Below are 20,519 nucleotides of genomic sequence, written 5' to 3'. Positions count from 1 at the left end.
TTCTGTTTATATGTCACAAATTTCCAAAGATATAGTTATACCTATGCCGTGTTAGAAGTCTCGCGATTTATCACTCATTTCAAATTCTGTTCAATAGTTCCTGGACTGCTGGATCGAAGTAATGGTCATTAGATACGCTTCAAAATAAAGAATAGATAGAAAGAAGATAAACTTTTGGGTATTTGCTTTGAGCTACAAGGTCATACATTAGGAAGGTAGAATCGTAGATAATGATACATGTTTGTTTGTAACGACAAGAATATGCTTCTCAGGTTAAGTCACCGCAACTAAAGAAGTACTTAGAGACAATAGAGAAGGTCAAGAGGAGGGCAACAGAGGAACATATGAGATATTTGGTTACCTGTAAGTGAGAAGTCCTGTGACGTCAGCACCTTCTCGTAAAGCTCGCCTGTAACTATTACATGGTCACCTCGTCGCACTAGTGAGTCTAGGACGTCGTAATACTCAAAGGTTCTTATAAACTTGATACGTTCCTTCTCGGAGTCAGCAATCTCTCGGTATATACCAGATTTCGCTGACTTGAAAAGATGATATATATCACTCTTAGTGGACAAATCTATATGGCAAAAGTTCAATAAATTTCAATATACACGCTCAATTAATGTAACATGCACCGAAACTACATCTATTTATACAAAACCAGGCTCCAAATATCTTTCCATGATTTCCCCAAGGGGCTTCACATTCCCTGGTTCAGTCCACAGACAGCACGTCGACCCCGGTATGCCACATCGTTTCAATTCACTCTATTCCTTGCATGCCTCTCACCCTCAAGTATGTTCAGGCTCCGATCGCTCAAAATCTTTTTCACTCCATCCTTCCCTTTCCAATGTGGTCTCCCGCTTCGTGTACTTTCCAACTCTGAAACATGTAGTCTCTTTGTCAACCTCTCCTCACTCATTCTCTCTATATGTCCAAACCATTTCAACACACCCTTTTTGCTCTATCATCCACACTCTTTATATTACCACACATCTCTTTTACCCTTTCATTACTTACTCGATCAAACCACCTTACACCAAATATTGTCCTCAAACACTTAATTTCCGATACAAACGCTCTCCTCCGCACTCGCATCCATATATAAACATTTTTGCCTTCTTAGTCAACAACCTCTCATTCCAAACATTCTTTATTGCACTAAGAACTTTCTCCGGCCCACACCCCTCCCCCCTCACCCACACTATGACTAACTCTCGTTTCCATGGCTCATTTTCCCACAATGCCCACTCTTACATATCTCAAACACTTCACTTTCTCCAATGTCTTTCCAAATCCAACTAACATCCCATCTTACTGGTCCCTCAATCATGCCCAACCAAATAACCTTGACTTTGGTTCATATTTACTCTAAAATTCTCCGTTTCAGACACTCTTTCAAACATATTCACCAACCTCTGCAGTTTCTCACTCGAATCAGATACCAGTGCTGTATGATCAGCAAACAACAACTGACTCACTACCCACTCTCTTTCATCCCTAAGAGACTGCATACTCGCCCCTCTCTCCAAAACTTGCATTTTCCTCCCTAACCACCCCATCCATTAATAGATTAAACAATAGTGGTGACATCACACAACCCTGCCGTAGGTCAGTCTAAAATTGGAATCATTCACTCTTTTCTCTTGTCATTCGTATATTCGCCTTATGTTCATGACATGCCACTCTGTTCTTAGTGTCACCTAGGGACTAAAGACACTGTTGTCTGATTCAATTTTTTTTTTTTTTTGCTTCAGTGAAGTCGAATTCAACCTTAAGTGAAGTCGAATTCGACTTAAGTCCACTGAATGATTGGAAACTCGACAAGAAGATTAATGATATATAAAAATGGAGGGAGCCATGGAAGCGGAAGTGAATAATAGGGGGAGGTGGGGGGGGAGGGGCGAAAGTTCTGGGAGCGTTGAAGAATGTGTGGAAGTCGAGAACATTATTTCGGAAGGCAAAAATGGGTATGTTTGAAGGAATAGTGATTCCAACAATGTTATATGGTTGCGAGGCGTGGGCTATAGATAGAGTTGTGCGGAGGATGTGCTGGAAATGAGATGTTTGAGGACAATATGTGGTGTGAGGTGGTTTGATCGAGTAAGTAATAATAGGGTAAGAGAGATGTGTGGAAAATAAAAAGAGTGTGGTTGAGAGAGCAGAAGAGGGTGTTTTGAAATGGTTTGGTCATATGGAGAGAATGAGTGAGGAAAGATTGACAGAGGTGGAGGGAACGAGGAGAAGTGAGAGACCAAACTGGAGGTGGAAAGATGGAGTGAAAAACATTTTGAGTGATCGGGGCCAGAACATGCAGGAGGGTGAAAGGCGTGCAAGGAATAGAGTGAACTGGAACGATGTGGTATACCGGGGTCGACGTGCTGTCAGTGGATTGAACCAGGGCATGTGAAGCGTCTGGGGTAAACCATGGAAAGTTCCATGTGGCCTAGATGTGGAAAGCGAGATGTGGTTTCGGTACATTATACATGACAGATAGAGACTGAGTGTGAACGAGTGTGGCCTTTGTTTTCTTTTCCTAGCGCTACCTCGTGCACATGAAGGGGGGGGGGGGTTGTTATTTCATGTGTGGCGAGGTGGCAATGGGAATGAATAAAAGCAGACAGTATGAATTATGTACATATGTATATATGTATATGTCTGTGTCTATATATATATATATATATACATATATATATATATATATATATATATATATATATATATATATATATATATATAAATATATATATATATATATATATATATATATATATATATATATATATATATATATATATATATATATATATATATATATATATATTCTTTCTTTCATACTATTCGCCATTTCCCGCATTAGCGAGGTAGCGTTGAGATCAGAGGACTGGGCCCTTGAGGGAATATCCTCACCTGGGCCCCTTCTCTGTTCCCTCTTTTAAAAAAAAAAAAAAAAAAAAAAAAAAAAAAAGTGAGAGGGGAGGATTTCCAGCCCCCCGCTCTCTCCCCTTTTAGTCGCCTTTTATCCCTGGGGATAGGGGAGAAAGAATACTTCCCACGTATTCCCTGCGTGTCGTAGATATATATATATATATATATATATATATATATATATATATATATATATATATATATATATATATATATATATATATATATATATATATATATATATATATATATATATATATATATATATATATATATATATATGTATATATATATCCCTGGGGATAGGGGAAAAAGAATACTTCCCACGTGTCGTAGAATTCGCCTAAAAGGGGAGGGAGGGGGGGGCTGGAAATCCTCCCCTCTCGTCTTTTTTTATATTTTTCCAAAAGAAGGAACAGAGGGGGCCAGGTGAGGATATTCCAAAAAAGGCCCAGTCCTCTGTTCTTAACGCTACCTCGCTAACGCGGGAAATGGCGATTAGTTTAAAAGAAAAGAAAGGATATATATATATATATATATATATATATATATATATATATATATATGAGTGAAACGAAGCTCAAGGGTGAAGGGGAAGAGTGGTTTGGGAATGTCTTTTTGGAGTAAAGTCAGGGGTTAGTGAGAGGACAAGAGCAAGGGAAGGGGTAGCAGTACTCCTGAAACACGAGTTGTGGGAGTACGTGATAGAATGTAAGAAAGTAAATTCCCGATTGATATGGGTAAAACTGAAAGTTGATGGAGAGAGATGGGTGATTATTGGTGCATATGCACCTGGGCATGAGAAGAAAGATCATGAGAGGCAAGTGTTTTGGGAGCAGCTGAATGAGTGTGTTAGTGGTTTTGATGCACGAGACCGGGTTATAGTGATGGGTGATTTGAATGCAAAGGTGAGTAATGTGGCAGTTGAGGGAATAATTGGTGTACATGGGGTGTACATTGTTGTATATGGAAATGGTGAAGAGCTTGTAGATTTATGTGCTGAAAAAGGACTGATGATTGGGAATACCTGGTTTAAAAAGCGAGATATACATAAGTATACTTATGTAAGTAGGAGAGATGGCCAGAGAGCGTTATTGGATTACGTGTTAATTGACAGGCGCGCGAAAGAGAGACTTTTGGATGTTAATGTGCTGAGAGGTGCAACTGGAGGGATGTCTGATCATTATCTTCTGGAGGCTAAGGTGAAGATTTGTATGGGTTTTCAGAAAAGAAGAGTGAATGTTTGGGTGAAGAGGGTGGTGAGAGTAAGTGAGCTTGGGAAGGAGACTTGTGTGAGGAAGTACCAGGAGAGACTGAGTACAGAATGGAAAAAGGTGAGAACAATGGAAGTAAGGGGAGTGGGGGAGGAATGGGATGTATTCAGGGAATCAGTGATGGATTGCGCAAATGATGCTTGTGGCATGAGAAGAGTGGGAGGTGGGTTGATTAGAAAGGGTAGTGAGTGGTGGGATGAAGAAGTAAGAGTATTAGTGAAAGAGAAGAGAGAGGCATTTGGACGATTTTTGCAGGGAAAAAATGCAGTTGAGTGGGAGACGTATAAAAGAAAGAGACAGGAGGTCAAGAGAAAGGTGCAAGAGGTGAAAAAAAGGGCAAATGAGAGTTGGGTTGAGAGAGTATCATTAAATTTTTGGGAGAACAAAAAGATGTTCTGGAAGGAGGTAAATAAAGTGCGTAAGACAAGGGAGCAAATGGGAACTTCAGTGAAGGGTGCAAATGTGGAGGTGATAACAAGTAGTGGTGATGTGAGAAGGAGATGGAGTGAGTATTTTGAAGGTTTGTTGAATGTGTTTGATGACAGAGTGGCAGATATAGGGTGTTTTGGTCGAAGTGGTGTGAAAAGTGAGAGGGTTGGGGAAAATGATTTGGTAAACAGAGAAGAGGTAGTAAAAGCTTTGCGGAAGATGAAAGCCGGCAAGGCAGCAGGTTTGGATGGTATTGCAGTGGAATTTATTAAAAAAGGGGGTGACTGTATTGTTGACTGGTTGGTAAGGTTATTTAATGTATGTATGACTCATGGTGAGGTGCCTGAGGATTGGCGGAATGCGTGCATAGTGCCATTGTACAAAGGCAAAGGGGATAAGAGTGAGTGCTCAAATTACAGAGGTATAAGTTTGTTGAGTATTCCTGGTAAATTATATGGGAGGGTATTGATTGAGAGGGTGAAGGCATGTACAGAGCATCAGATTGGGGAAGAGCAGTGTGGTTTCAGAAGTGGTCAGAATGATGGAATCAGGTTTTGCTTGATAGTAAGAAATGGGGAGCAAATACGGAAGTAAAGCAATGGGATGTGGGTAGGCTATTCTGGGAGTAAGAATTGGAAGCTGGATGCTTAGTGGAAGGTATAAAATAGTATGAAGATAGTGGTCCACAATGTTGTTAGGCGTGAAAAGTTTTTATGATAGTAAGGAAGTGGTTGTGGAAGAAGAGGAAAGTGATTGGTTCAGTGAATTTAGAGTTAGGCAAAGGGTGTGTAGAGTTTGGTATTACTATTGTTTTTGGATGGGTAGTTAGGGGTTTGAATGTATTGGTTTGGAAAGAGGGGCAAGTATGAAGTCAGTGTGGATACAGTAGAAATTGAGAGACAGTGAGAGTTGGTAAAGTGGAGTAAAAAGATTAGTTAAGGTAAGTGAATAAGACAAGGTATTAGGTAACGTCGGAATTAGAGTGACAGTAACAATTGGAGGTGAGTTGAATGAGAAATGGAAGGAAGTTGAAGTGTCTGGGTTAAACCATGGAAGTGCCGTTGGCCTAGAGGGGAAACCATGAAGCGGAAGTGGATCATAGGTGGGGGATGGGGGCGAAAATTGTGAGGAGCTTGAAGAATGTGTTGGATTTTCGAAACATACCGTGAAACAAAAATGGGTGGTTTGGGAGGAATGTAGTTTCCAAAATGTGATGGTTGCGGTGGCGTGGGAATGAATAAAAAGAGAATTTGTACATAGATGGATGTTGCTGAATGAATTTTAGATAAATGTTTGTGAGGTGTTTATAAGTATATAATATAACGTAAGTAAAGAGATGTTGGAAATATATAAAGCGTGGATTGAATAGAGAAGAGGGTGTTTGAAATGGTTTGGGGTAAGGGAGAAGAAGTCGAGGAATAACTTGTCCAGTAGAGCCTAATGGGGGGAGGGGAACGAGAAGAGCTAGACCTATTTGGAGGTTGAAAAAAAGGGTGAAAAGGTCAGTTGTGATGGGCCAAAAGCCAGTGGTTTAAGAGCTGCAAAGAGAATGGAATTGGAGCGAATGTGAAACTGGGATATGACGTGACTTATCAGTGATTAATCAAGGCATTTTAATAGGGGTGGTTATGGCCAATTTTATTTGTTGATCTTTGACTGTACTACCTCGCTAATCGTGGTGACGCGACAAAGTGAAATAAATATAATAATTAAAAATGGAGTAGAAGCATTTTGTATTCTGCGAGATCTAATCTGGGAAGCGTTTAAATGAAAAGTTTAGGATCACAATAACAAATAAAATGAAATGAATTGGAGATATTCAGTGAAGGCTGGTTTTAAGATAAGTTTTGCCAATTTAACTCCGTTTGGAGGATATAGGAAATCATTATTGATTTTTTCCTTAAAACTCATTGTGGGATAGATATATTGATTTAATCATTCTTATTGCCTGATACGCTGCATTATTTAACACTAGATATTTTAAGAAACTTACGAAATGAAATGAAAACTTACGAAAATAGCTCTGAATATGGTGACAGCTATGGTGCCTGTTCCACACTCCTTGAGGGATTGGTAAGGTTGTGGGATGTGCCTCACGGCCAGGAGGGACATGAGGTTACCAGCGTAGCTCCGTGTTAACACCAGCGTCATCATCAACCACGCCCCCAAAACCATCCGCTCCCACAAAACGTCTGAAGACATTTGGGTATCTATCCGGGGAAAGAGTTTTCATGCTTTATTTTCCCCAATAAGGTTCGAATGAGAGTAAGATCCACTGGGCCATCCTAATAGTCCACCCATGATTCACTTTCTACCAAGTTGGTTCCATTGTTTGTACAGACATTATCATCCCAGTCATCAACAACATCTAACATTTCCATGATTCCTCTCCCCACTTAAGATGCAGACCAGCGTGATATATACATCATAAGTCTGACGATTATTACATGGTTTCAGTTTTGAAAAAACTGACGAGCTTTGGAATAGTCTGATGAAGTTTTATTCATATAGTTTTGAGCAAACTATATATATATATATATATATATATATATATATATATATATATATATATATATATATATATATATATATATATATATATATATATATATATATATATTTTTTTTTTTTTTTTTTTTTTTGCTTTGTCGCTGTCTCCCGCGTTTGCGAGGTAACGCAAGGAAACAGACGAAAGAAATGCCCAACCCACCCCCATACACATGTACATACATAGGTCCACACACGCAAATATACATACCTACACAGCTTTCCATGGTTTACCCCAGACGATTCACATACCCTGATTCAATCCACTGACAGCACGTCAACCCCGGTATACCACATCGATCCAATTCACTCTATTCCTTGCGCTCCTTTCACCCTCCTGCATGTTCAGGCCCCGATCACACAAAATCTTTTTCACTCCATCTTTCCACCTCCAATTTGGTCTCCCACTTCTCCTCGTTCCCTCCATCTCCGACACATATATCCTCTTGGTCAATCTTTCCTCACTCATTCTCTCCATGTGCCCAAATCATTTCAAAACACCCTCTTCTGCTCCCTCAACTACGCTCTTTCTATTTCCACACATCTCTCTTGCCCTTACGTTACTTACTCGATCAAACCGCCTCACACCACACATTGTCCTCAAACATCTCATTTCCAGCACATCCATCCTCCTGCGCACAACTCTATCCATAGCCCACGCCTCGCAACAGTACAACATTGTTGGAACCACTATTCCTTAAAACTTACCCATTTTTGCTTTCCGAGATAATGTTCTCGACTTCCACACATTCTTCAAGGCTCCCAGGATTTTCGTCCCCCCCCCCCCCCCCCCCACCCTATGATTTACTTCCGCTTCCATGGTTCCATCCGCTGCCAGATCCACTCCCAGGTATATAAAACACTTTACTTCCTCCAGTTTTGCTCCATTCAAACTTACCTCCCAATTGACTTGACCCTCAACCCTACTGAACCTAATTACCTTGCTCTTATTCACATTTACTCTTAACTATCTTCTTTCACACACTTTACCAAACTCAGTCACCAGCTTCTGCAGTTTCTCACATGAATCAGCCACCAGCGCTGTATCATCAGCGAACAACAACTGACTCACTTCCCAAGATCTCTCATGCCCCAACAGACTTCATACTTGCCCCTCTTTCCAAAACTCTTGCATTTACCTCCCTAACAACCCCATCCATAAACAAATTAAACAACCATGGAGACATCACACACCCCGGCCGGAAACCTACATTCACTGAGAACCAATCACTTTAGTCTCTTCCTACACGTACACATGCCTTACATTGTCGATAAAAACTTTTCACTGCTTCTAACAACTTACCTCCCACAATATATATTGTTAATACCTTCCACAGAGCATCACTATCAACTCTATCATATGAATTCTCCAGATCCATAAATGCTACATACAAATCCATTTGCTTTTCTCACATACATTCTTCAAAGCAAACACCTGATCCACACATCCTCTCTCTCTCTCTCTCTCTCTCTCTCTCTCTCTCTCTCTCTCTCTCTCTCTCTCTCTCTCTCTCTCTCTCTCTCTCTCTCTCTCTCTCTCTCTCTCTCTCTCTCTCTCTCTCTCTCTTCTCTCTCTCTCTCTATATATATATATATATATATATATATATATATATATATATATATATATATATATATAAATATATATATATATATATATATATATATATATATATATATATATATATATATATATATATATATATATATATATATATATATTTATATATATATATATATATATATATATATATATATATATATATATATATATATATATATATATATATATATATATATATATGTGAGAAACGGCAGAAGCTTGTGACTGAGTTTGGTAAAGTGTGTGAAAAAAGAAAGTTAAAAGTAAATGTGAATAAGACCAAGGTTATTAGGTACAGTAGGGTTGAGGGTCAAGTCAATTGGGAGGTGAGTTTGAATGGAGAAAAACTGGAGGAAGTGAAGTGTTTTAGATATCTGGGAGTGGATCTGGCAGCGGATGGAACCATGGAAGCGGAAGTGGATCATAGGGTGGGGGAGGGGGCGAAAATTCTGGGAGCCTTGAAGAATGTGTGGAAGTCGAGAACATTATCTCGGAAAGCAAAAATGGGTATGTTTGAAGGAATAGTGGTTCCAACAATGTTGTACTGTTGCGAGGCGTGGGCTATGGATAGAGTTGTGCGCAGGAGGATGGATGTGCTGGAAATGAGATGTTTGAGGACAATGTGTGGTGTGAGGTGGTTTGATCGAGTAAGTAACGTAAGGGTAAGAGAGATGTGTGGAAATAAAAAGAGCGTGGTTGAGAGAGCAGAAGAGGGTGTTTTGAAATGGTTTGGGCACATGGAGAGAATAAGTGAGGAAAGATTGACCAAGAGGATATATGTGTCGGAGGTGGAGGGAACGAGGAGAAGAGGGAGACCAAATTGGAGGTGGAAAGATGGAGTGAAAAAGATTTTGTGTGATCGGGGCCCGACCATGCAGGAGGGTGTAAGGAGGGCAAGGAATAGAGTGAATTGGAGCGATGTGGTATACAGGGGTTGACGTGCTGTCAGTGGAGTGAATCAAGGCATGTGAAGCGTCTGGGGTAAACCATGGAAAGCTGTGTAGGTATGTATATTTGCGTGTGTGGACGTGTGTATGTACATGTGTATGGGGGGGGGGGGTTGGGCCATTTCTTTCGTCTGTTTCCTTGCGCTACCTCGCAAACGCGGGAGACAGCGACAAAGTATAAAAAAAAAAAAAAAAAATATATATATATATATATATATATATATATATATATATATATTTCTTTTCTTTCTTTCAAACTATTCGCCATTTCCCGCGTTAGGAAGGTAGCCCTAAGAACTGAGGACTGGGCCACCGAAGGAACATCCTCACCTGGCACCCCTATCTGTTCCTTCTTTTGGAAAATTAAAAAAAAAAAAAGAAAAAGAGGGGAGGATTTCCAGCCCCCGCTCCCTCCACTTTTAGTCGCCTTCTACGACACGCAGGGAATACGTGGGAAGTATTCTTTCTCCCCTATCCCTAGGGATTATCATTATATTATTATACTTTGTCGCTGTCTCCCGCTTTTGCGAGGTAGCGCAAGGAAACAGACGAAAGAAATGGCCCCCCCCCCCCCGACACACATGTATATACATACGTCCACACACGCAAATATACATACCTACACAGGTCTCCATGGTTTACCCCAGACGCTTCACATGCCTTGATTCAATCCACTGACAGCACGTCAACCCCGGTATACCACATCGCTCCAATTCACTCTATTCCTTGCCCTCCTTTCACCCTCCTGCATGTTCAGGCCCCGATCACACAAAATCTTTTTCACTCGATCTTTCCACCTCCAATTTGCTACTCCTTCCCTTGCTCTTGTCCTCTCACTAACCCCTGACTTTACTCCCCAGACATTCCCAAACCACTCTTCCCCTTTACCCTCGAGCTTCGTTTCACTCAGAGCCAAAACATCCAGGTTCCTTTCCTCAAACATACTACCTATCTCTCCTTTTTTCACATCTTGGTTACATCCACACACATTTAGGCACCCCAGGGATATATATATATATATATATATATATATATATATATATATATATATATATATATATATATATATATATATATATATATATATATATATATATGTATATATACATATATATATATATATATATATATATATATATATATATATATATATATATATATATATATATATACATATATATATATATATATATATATATATATATATATATATATATATATATATATATATATATATATATATATATATATTATGGATGGGGTTGTTAGGGAGGTGAATGCAAGAGCTTTGGAAAGAGGGGCAAGTATGATATCTGTTGGGGATGAGAGAGCTTGAGAAGTGAGTCAGTTGTTGTTCGCTGATGATACAGCGCTGGTCGCTGATTCATGTGAGAAACTGCAGAAGCTGGTGACTGAGTTTGATAAAGTGTGTGAAAGAAGAAAGTTAAGGGTAAATGTGAATAAGAGCAAGGTAATTAGGTACAGTAGGGGTGAGGGTCAAGTCAATTTGGAGGTAAGTTTGAATGGAGAAAAACTGGAGGAAGTAAAGTGTTTTAGATATATGGGAGTGGATCTGGCAGCGGATGGAACCATGGAAGCGGAAGTGGATCATAGGTTGGGGGAGGGGGCGAAAATCCTGGGAGCCTTGAAGAATGTGTGGAAGTCGAGAACATTATCTCGGAAAGCAAAAATGGGTATGTTTGAAGGAATAGTAGTTCCAATAATGTTGTATGGCTGCAAGGCGTGGGCTATGGATAGAGTTGTGCGTAGGAGGATGGATGTGCTGGAAATGAGATGTTTGAGGACAATGTGTGGTTTGAGGTGGTTTGATCGAGTAAGTAACGTAAGGGTAAGAGAGATGTGTGGAAATAGAATGAGCGTGGTTGAGAGAGCAGAAGAGGGTATTTTGAAATGGTTTGGGCACATGGAGAGAATGAGTGAGGAAAGATTGACCAAGAGGATATATGTTTCGGCGGTGGAGGGAACGAGAAGTGGGAGACCAAATTGGAGGTGGAAACATGGAGTGAAAAAGATTTTGTGTGATCGGGGCTTGAACATGCAAGAGGGTGAAAGGAGGGCAAGGAATAGAGTGAATTGGATCGATGTGGTATACAGGGGTTGACATGCTGTCAGTGGATTGAATCAGGGCATGTGAAGCGTCTGGGGTAAACCATGGAAAGGTGCGTAGGTATGTATATTTGCGTGTGTTGACGTATGTATATACATGTGTATGGGGGTGGGTTGGGCCATTTCTTTCGTCTGTTTCCTTGCGCAAAGAATTATTATCTTAATATTAGTGATGGTCTATACAAATTAGATAACTTAATTGTTGATAAGATTTGTAAAATGATAAGTTTATGAGCGCTCGTTGTATGTTTTCGACAATCACATGTTTATCAAATGGCGTCCTAGCTTCGTCTCTTCGATGTACATCAACTGACTTATATTTCTCTCCTGTGTCTCTCCTGATGATGTGATTATTACACGAAAGTGCACTTGGGAACTTTTCGTGTTTCATTTTCCACGTGGACTCATAGGAATATATATATATATATATATATATATATATATATATATATATATATATATATATATATATATATATATATATATATATATATATATATATATATATATATATATATATATATATATATATATATATATATATATATATTTATATTTATATTTTATTATACTTTGTCGCTGTCTCCCGCGTTTGCAAGGTAGCGCAAGGAAACAGACGAAAGAAATGGCCCAACCCCCCCCATACACATGTATATACATACGTCCACACACGCAAATATACATACCTACACAGCTTTCCATGGTTTACCCCAGACGCTTCAAATGCCTTGATTCAATCCACTGACAGCACGTCAACCCCGGTATACCACATCGCTCCAATTCACTCTATTCCTTGCCCTCCTTTCACCCTCCTGCATGTTCAGGCCCCGATCACACAAAATCTTTTTCACTCCATCTTTCCACCTCCAATTTGGTCTCCCTCTTCTCCTCGTTCCCTCCACCTGCGACACATATATCCTCTTGGTCAATCTCTCCTCACTCATTCTCTCCATGTGCCCAAACCACTTCAAAACACCCTCTTCTGCTCTCTCAACCACGCTCTTTTTATTTCCACACATCTCTCTTACCCTTACGTTACTCACTCGATCAAACCACCTCACACCACACATTGTCCTTAAACATCTCATTTCCAGCACATCCATCCTCCTGCTCACAACTCTATCCATAGCCCACGCCTCGCAACCATACAACATTGTTGGAACCACTATTCCTTCAAACATACCCATTTTTTCTTTCCGAGATAATGTTCTCGACTTCCACACATTCTTCAAGGCCCCCAGAATTTTCGCCCCCTCCCCCACCCTATGATCCACATCCGCTTTCATCGTTCCATCCGCTGCCAGATCCACTCCCAGATATCTAAAACACTTCACTTCCTCCAGTTTTTCTCCATTCAAACTCAACTCCCAATTGACTTGACCCTCAACCCTACTGTACCTAATAACCTTGCTCTTATTCACATTTACTCTTAACTTTCTTCTTCCACACACTTTACCAAACTCAGTCACCAGCTTCTGCAGTTTCTCACATGAATCAGCCACCAGCGCTGTATCATCAGCGAACAACAACTGACTCACTTCCCAAGCTCTCTCATCCCCAACAGACTTCATACTTGCCCCTCTTTCCAAAACTCTTGCATTTACCTCCCTAACAACCCCATCCATAAACAAATTAAACAACCATGGAGACATCACACACCCCTGCCGCAAACCTACATTCACTGAGAACCAATCACTTTCCCCTATTCCTACACGTACTCATGCCTTACATCCTCGATAAAAACTTTTCACTGCTTCTAACAACTTGCCTCCCACACCATATATTCTTAATACCTTCCACAGAGCATCTCTATCAACTCTATCATATGCCTTCTCCAGATCCATAAATGCTACATACAAATCCATTTGCTTTTCTAAGTATTTCTCAAATACATTCTTCAAAGCAAACACCTGATCCACACATCCTCTACCACTTCTGAAACCACACAGCTCCTCCCCAACCTGATGCTCTGTACATGCCTTCACCCTCTCAATCAATACCCTCCCATATAATTTACCAGGAATACTCAACAAACTTATACCTCTGTAATTTGAGCACTCACTCTTATCCCCTTTGCCTTTGTACAATGGCACTATGCACGCATTCCGCCAATCCTAAGGCACCTCACCATGAGTCATACATATATTAGATAACCTTACCAACCAGTCAACAATACAGTCACCCCCTTTTTTAATAAATTCCACTGCAATACCATCCAAACCTGCTGCCTTGCCGGCTTTCATCAATATATATATATATATATATATATATATATATATATATATATATATATATATATATATATATATTGAGTGGGAGACGTATAAAAGAAAGAGACAGGAGGTCAAGAGAAAGGTGCAAGAGGTGAAAAAAAGGGCAAATGAGAGTTGGGGTGAGAGAGTATCATTAAATTTTAGGGAGAATAAAAAGATGTTCTGGAAGGAGGTAAATAAAGTGCGTAAGACAAGGGAGCAAATGGGAACTTCAGTGAAGGGCGCAAATGGGGAGGTGATAACAAGTAGTGGTGATGTGAGGAGATGGAGTGAGTATTTTGAAGGTTTGTTCAATGTGTTTGATGATAGAGTGGCAGATATAGGGTGTTTTGGTCGAGGTGGTGTGCAAAGTGCGAGGGTTAGGGAAAATGATTTGGTAAACAGAAAAGAGGTAGTAAAAGCTTTGCGGAAGATGAAAGCCGGCAAGGCAGCAGGTTTGGATGGTATTGCAGTGGAATTTATTAAAAAAGGGGGTGACTGTATTGTTGACTGGTTGGTAAGGTTATTTAATGTATGTATGACTCATGGTGAGGTGCCTGAGGATTGGCGGAATGCGTGCATAGTGCCATTGTACAAAGACAAAGGGGATAAGAGTGAGTGCTCAAATTACAGAGGTATAAGTTTGTTGAGTATTCCTGGCAAATTGTATTGGAGGGTATTGATTGAGAGGGTGAAGGCATGTACAAAGCATCAGATTGGGGAAGAGCAGTGTGGTTTCAGAAGTGGTAGAGGATGTGTGGATCAGGTGTTTGCTTTGAAAAATGTATGTGAGAAATAATTAGAAAAGCAAATGGATTTGTATGTAGCATTTATGGATCTGGAGAAGGCATATGAAAGAGTTGATAGAGATGCTCTGTGGAAGGTATTAAGAATATATGGTGTGGGAGGCAAGTTGTTAGAAGCAGTGAAAAGTTTTTATCGAGGATGTAAGGCATGTGTACGTGTAGGAAGAGAGGAAAGTGATTGGTTCTCAGTGAATATAGGTTTGTGGCAGGGGTGTGTGATGTCTCCATGGTTGTTTAATTTGTTTATGGATGGGGTTGTTAGGGAGGTGAATGCAAGAGTTTTGGAAAGAGGGGCAAGGATGAAGTCTGTTGGGGATGAGAGAGCTTGGGAAGTGAGTCAGTTGTTGTTCGCTGATGATACAGAGCTGGTGGCTGATTCATGTGAGAAACTGCAGAAGCTGGTGACTGAGTTTGGTAAAGTGTGTGGAAGAAGAAAGTTAAAAGTAAATGTGAATAAGAGCAAGGTTATTAGGTACAGTAGGGTTGAGGGTCAAGTCAATTGGGAGTTGAGTTTGAATGGAGAAAAACTGGAGGAAGTGAAGTGTTTTAGATATCTGGGAGTGGAACTGGCAGCGGATGGAAACATGGAAGCGGAAGTGGATCATAGGGTGGGGGAGGGGGCGAAAATTCTGGGAGCCTTGAAGAATGTATGGAAGTCGAGAACATTATCTCGGAAAGCAAAAATGGGTATGTTTGAAGGAATAGTGGTTCCAACAATGTTGTATGGTTGCGAGGCGTGGACTATGGATAGAGTTGTGCGCAGGAGGATGGATGTGCTGGAAATGAGATGCTTGAGGACAATATGTGGTGTGAGGTGGTTTGATCGAGTAAGTAACGTAAGGGTAAGAGAGATGTGTGGAAATAAAAAGAGCATGGTTGAGAGAGCAGAAGAGGGTGTTTTGAAATGGTTTGGTCACATGGAGAGAATGAGTGAGGAAAGATTGACCAAGAGGATATATGTGTCGGAGGTAGGGGGAACGAGGAGAAGAGGGAGACCAAATTGGAGGTGGAAAGATGGAGTGAAAAAGATTTTGTGTGATCGGGGCCTGAACATGCAGGAGGGTGAAAGGAGGGCAAGGAATAGAGTGAATTGGAGCGATGTGGTATACCGGGGTTGACGTGCTGTCAGTGGATTGAATCAAGGCATGTGAAGCGTCTGGGGTAAACCATGGAAAGCTGTGTAGGTATGTATATTTGCGTGTGTGGACGTATGTATATACATGTGTATGGGGGTGGGTTGGGCCATTTCTTTCGTCTGTTTCCTTGCGCTACCTCGCAAACGCGGGAGACAGCGACAAAGCAAAAAAAAAAAATATATATACATATATATATTTATATATATATATATATATATATATATATTTATATATATATATATATATATATACATATATATATATATATATATATATATATATATATATATATATATATATATATATATATATATATATATATATATATATATATATATATATATGTATATTGGATAGGATCACAATCATGCGCGTGATCAAGATATTCCTATGAGTCCAAGGGGAAAATGGAACACGATAAGTTCCCAGGCGCACTTTCGTGTAATCATCACATCATCAGGGGAGACACAAGACAGAAATATAAGTCAGTTACTATACATCGAGACGAAAATAGCACGCCATTTGGTAATCATGCGATTTTCCAAGACATACAAAAAGCGTTCACAAACTTATCATTTTACAAATTTTATCAACAATAAAGTTATCTAATTTGTATAGACCATCACATACAAGATTATAATTCTTTGTGTATTTGATAATAGAAGATTAAATGATATTTCTCGTGGCAACTGAGATGGCATTACTCCAGTCAATACAATGATCATAGCTTTTAACGTAATTAAACAAGGCATTAGACTCGTGTCCCATTCTTATACTATATTTATGTTGCTTAAGTCTAACAGAAAGATCCTTACCAGTTTGCCCAATATAAAATTTATCACAATTTCTACATGGCACTTTATAGACGCATCGAAGAGAATTTTCTGGTGAATTCCTGATTCAGATTTTCTTTATAGTATTATTGTTGCTGAAGGCATTTAAGCAACATGAGAAATAAAGTGGAATTATTATCAAATGGGAGAAATAAAAGATTCTTGGTGTCAATGGGAGGTTTGGGCTCAACTCTATGAAATAATTTCTATGCTGACTTAAGGGATTTATCAATGAAAGATATAGGATACTTTAACTTAGATCCAATAGAATATATCTTCCCAAACTCATCATCAATAAACTCTGGAATGCAAATACGTAATGCCCTAAGGAACACAGATTGGAATGATGATTATTTAACTCTGTCATGCTGAGATGAGTAGTAATTGATATATAAGCATACTTTGGTAGGTTTTCTGTATATGCTAAACTTAAACTTGTATCCTTGCCCATGGATCATGCAATCTAAAAATGGTAACATACCATTATTTTCATTTTCTACAGTAAATTTAATAGAAGGTACTAAATTGTTTAGTAAGGGGTGAAATTTTTGTAAATTTTCATTTGTTGGCCAAACACAAAGAACATCTACATACATAAATGGAATTTGGTTTAGGTATGTATATGATGTTAATAACTGAGATGGCATTACTCAAGTCAATACAATGATCATAGTTTTAACATGATTAAACAAGGCATTTGATTCTTGTCCCTTTCTTACACTATATCTATGTTGCTTAAGTCTAACAGAAAGATCCTTGCCAGTCTGCACAACATAAAATTTATCACAATTTCCACATGGCACTTTATAGATGCATCCAAGAGAATTTTCTGGGGAACTGCTGATTAAAATATGCTTTATAGTATTACTGTTGCTGAAGGCAACATTCAGAGTGTAATTTGATATTGGCTGAATAACTACCTTTTATTGACTTCAGGACTCACTGTGTACGTACTATAACATCGTGTTATTATGAACCCTCGATAATTTCGTCTGAGTTTTCTTATCGCACTGAATTTATGAAGAAAAAGAAGCTTCTGCAAGTTTTCTCTATCAGCAATTTTTTATTACATTTTCTTAAATGTTATTAGACTACAAGGTTTTACTGCTGGTCAACAGACACACTTCAACCCAACAAGAAATTCTTCTTTACACTTCTTTATAACTATTATGATTCATGCTACATTTTCTCAGTACTGAAGCCATGATTTACTTGTCTCTTTGATATTTCATGTAACACCTACTTACACGCGACTGAAGTTAGATATGTGGAAAATTATGCGAGTACACAGAAACACACACACAGACACACACACACACACGCACACACACACACACACACACACACACACACACACACACACACACACACACACACACACACACACACAGACACACACACACACACACACACAGCCACAAATAAACAAACAAGCTTCCACGGTGTAATGGTTGACGTCGTTGACACATGGGCCCACCTTGGTTCAGATGCTGGTAGGGCAGTCGGCTTAGAGCCAACCCTGCTGCTCATCCTCCCCTTCGGGCTGGTCGGTAAATGTGTATTTGGCTTAAGTTGGGTTATGCAAGAGTCTTTGTACACATAAGACTAAGACATGGTATATACTCAAGGTTAAGAGACGGGACAACACGAGTGTAAAACTCTCTTTCCGCAACATACATATAGTATCACACACATCTGCAGAAACTACTTTATGTTGTGTGTGTATGTCATACATAGCAATTCATATTCATAACCATAAATGATTGTTCTGATTCATTACTCACGAAGGATCGAGTGAAGGCATTTGCTTACCTTGTTGTAACATTACACGAAGATAACTGAATACGATATCCAACGACAAGGTGTTGCTGGTAGTCTTCAGTTGAGAGCAGGCAGACAGGAGGAACACTGATGTAAGTACCACCAGCAGCGTCGTCAGGATGGCCGCCCACACCAGGGGCGTGAGGGGCAGCAGGAAGCCCCACGGGTCCACCTCTGGCCGGCCTCGTGCACCCAGGATCCTCACAGACTGCGTCAGCATTGTCCTCGTATAGTCCACAACCTCAGCGCGAGGGGCGGTGATATCAAAGGGACCAAGGGCAAAATCCGCGTCCTATATAATGATGAAATATGAATCAAATATTGAATAGCAGGAGATACCATCATGTGATAAACGTGGTAAATGAAGAAGAGGCTGATACTAGAATGAATAATGAACAATGCATAGTAAATTTTAGAGAATTTGGTAGAGGGCAAAGCTATCATTCAGCAGACTAGAAACACTGGTCAACCAAGGATAGAAGATGAAACTAGAGAGGTGCAGTACCTACCCAGAGGCATAATATCGATAGAAGGTAAAGTACCGGTGAGTCGATCATACTGACTGGTGATTCTTTAGAAATGGAAAACTGGGGCTCTTTGCTGAGGGAACGAAGGAAAATCGTGGCCAAGATCAAGGGTTTGCTGATAATCTTGTTATAAACACTCCGAGGACACACCTAAAACTATCACAGAAGCTACAAACCATTCACACTCATGCAGAAGGCAAAGGGCAGGGATCAGCCTCTCGGTAGTAAGTTTGCGTGAAAAAGACAGACAACAGGAGACCTGATTGGCTCACGACTGGGTTGCGTGGAAAAAACAGAGGAAAAATATCTAACTTGACAAAAAAAAAAAAAAAAATGAAAGAATCTGCTCAGTACTTTTCTAAGCTATCACCGACTCCCCGTTGCCGCACATTAACCTTCTAGTGTCTGCATTAATGCTGTCGTTTATACGTGTATTTTTGGCGTTTTTCTCAAAGTATACCTGAATTTATGAAATATTTGTCTAAACGATTTTTGAAGGTATTTATAGTTTTAGTATTCCAGTGCTCAACACATCTGTAGGAAAAGCTTTTTCCCACGTCCGTACTACATCTCTTAGCTTTGAGTTTTATTTCATTAGTCCTCATAATCGTATCTTCTTGTTTCGAGAAGATGCTCGGGGTTTACTTTATCAAACGAATTTATGATTTTGAACACTTGGATTAAGTCGCCGCAAATATATATATATATATATATATATATATATATATATATATATATATATATATATATATATATATATATATATATATATATATATATATATATATATATATATATATATATATATATATATATATATATATATATATATATATATATATATATATATATATATATATATATATATATATATATATATACATATATATATATATATATATATATATATATATATATATATATATATATATATATATATATATATATATATATATATATATATATATATATATATATATATATATATATATGTATATATATATATATATATATATATATATATATATATATATATATATATATATATATATATATGTATACAAATATATATATATACACATAATGCATACATATATATATATATATATATATATATATATATATATATATATATATATTTTTTTTTTTTTTCATTTTTGCCGCTGTCTCCCGCGTTTGCGAGGTAGCGCAAGGAAACAGACGAAAGAAATGGCCCAACCCACCCCCATACACATGTATATACATACGTCCACACACGCAAATATACATACCTACACAGCTTTCCATGG

At 38.8% G+C, this 20,519-nt stretch overlaps 1 pseudogene; it reads right to left on the bottom strand.

The window, feature by feature from the left end:
- Positions 1–20,519, bottom strand: part of LOC139763313 (uncharacterized) — a 120,760-nt pseudogene that overhangs the window by 5,167 nt on the left and 95,074 nt on the right.

Source organism: Panulirus ornatus, chromosome 46, assembly GCF_036320965.1.
Source record: "Panulirus ornatus isolate Po-2019 chromosome 46, ASM3632096v1, whole genome shotgun sequence".
In the NCBI taxonomy this organism is placed as follows: Eukaryota; Metazoa; Arthropoda; class Malacostraca; order Decapoda; family Palinuridae; genus Panulirus; species Panulirus ornatus.
Note: the sequence above shows the minus strand (reverse complement) of the source record. Positions and strands in the feature narration are given on the sequence as shown.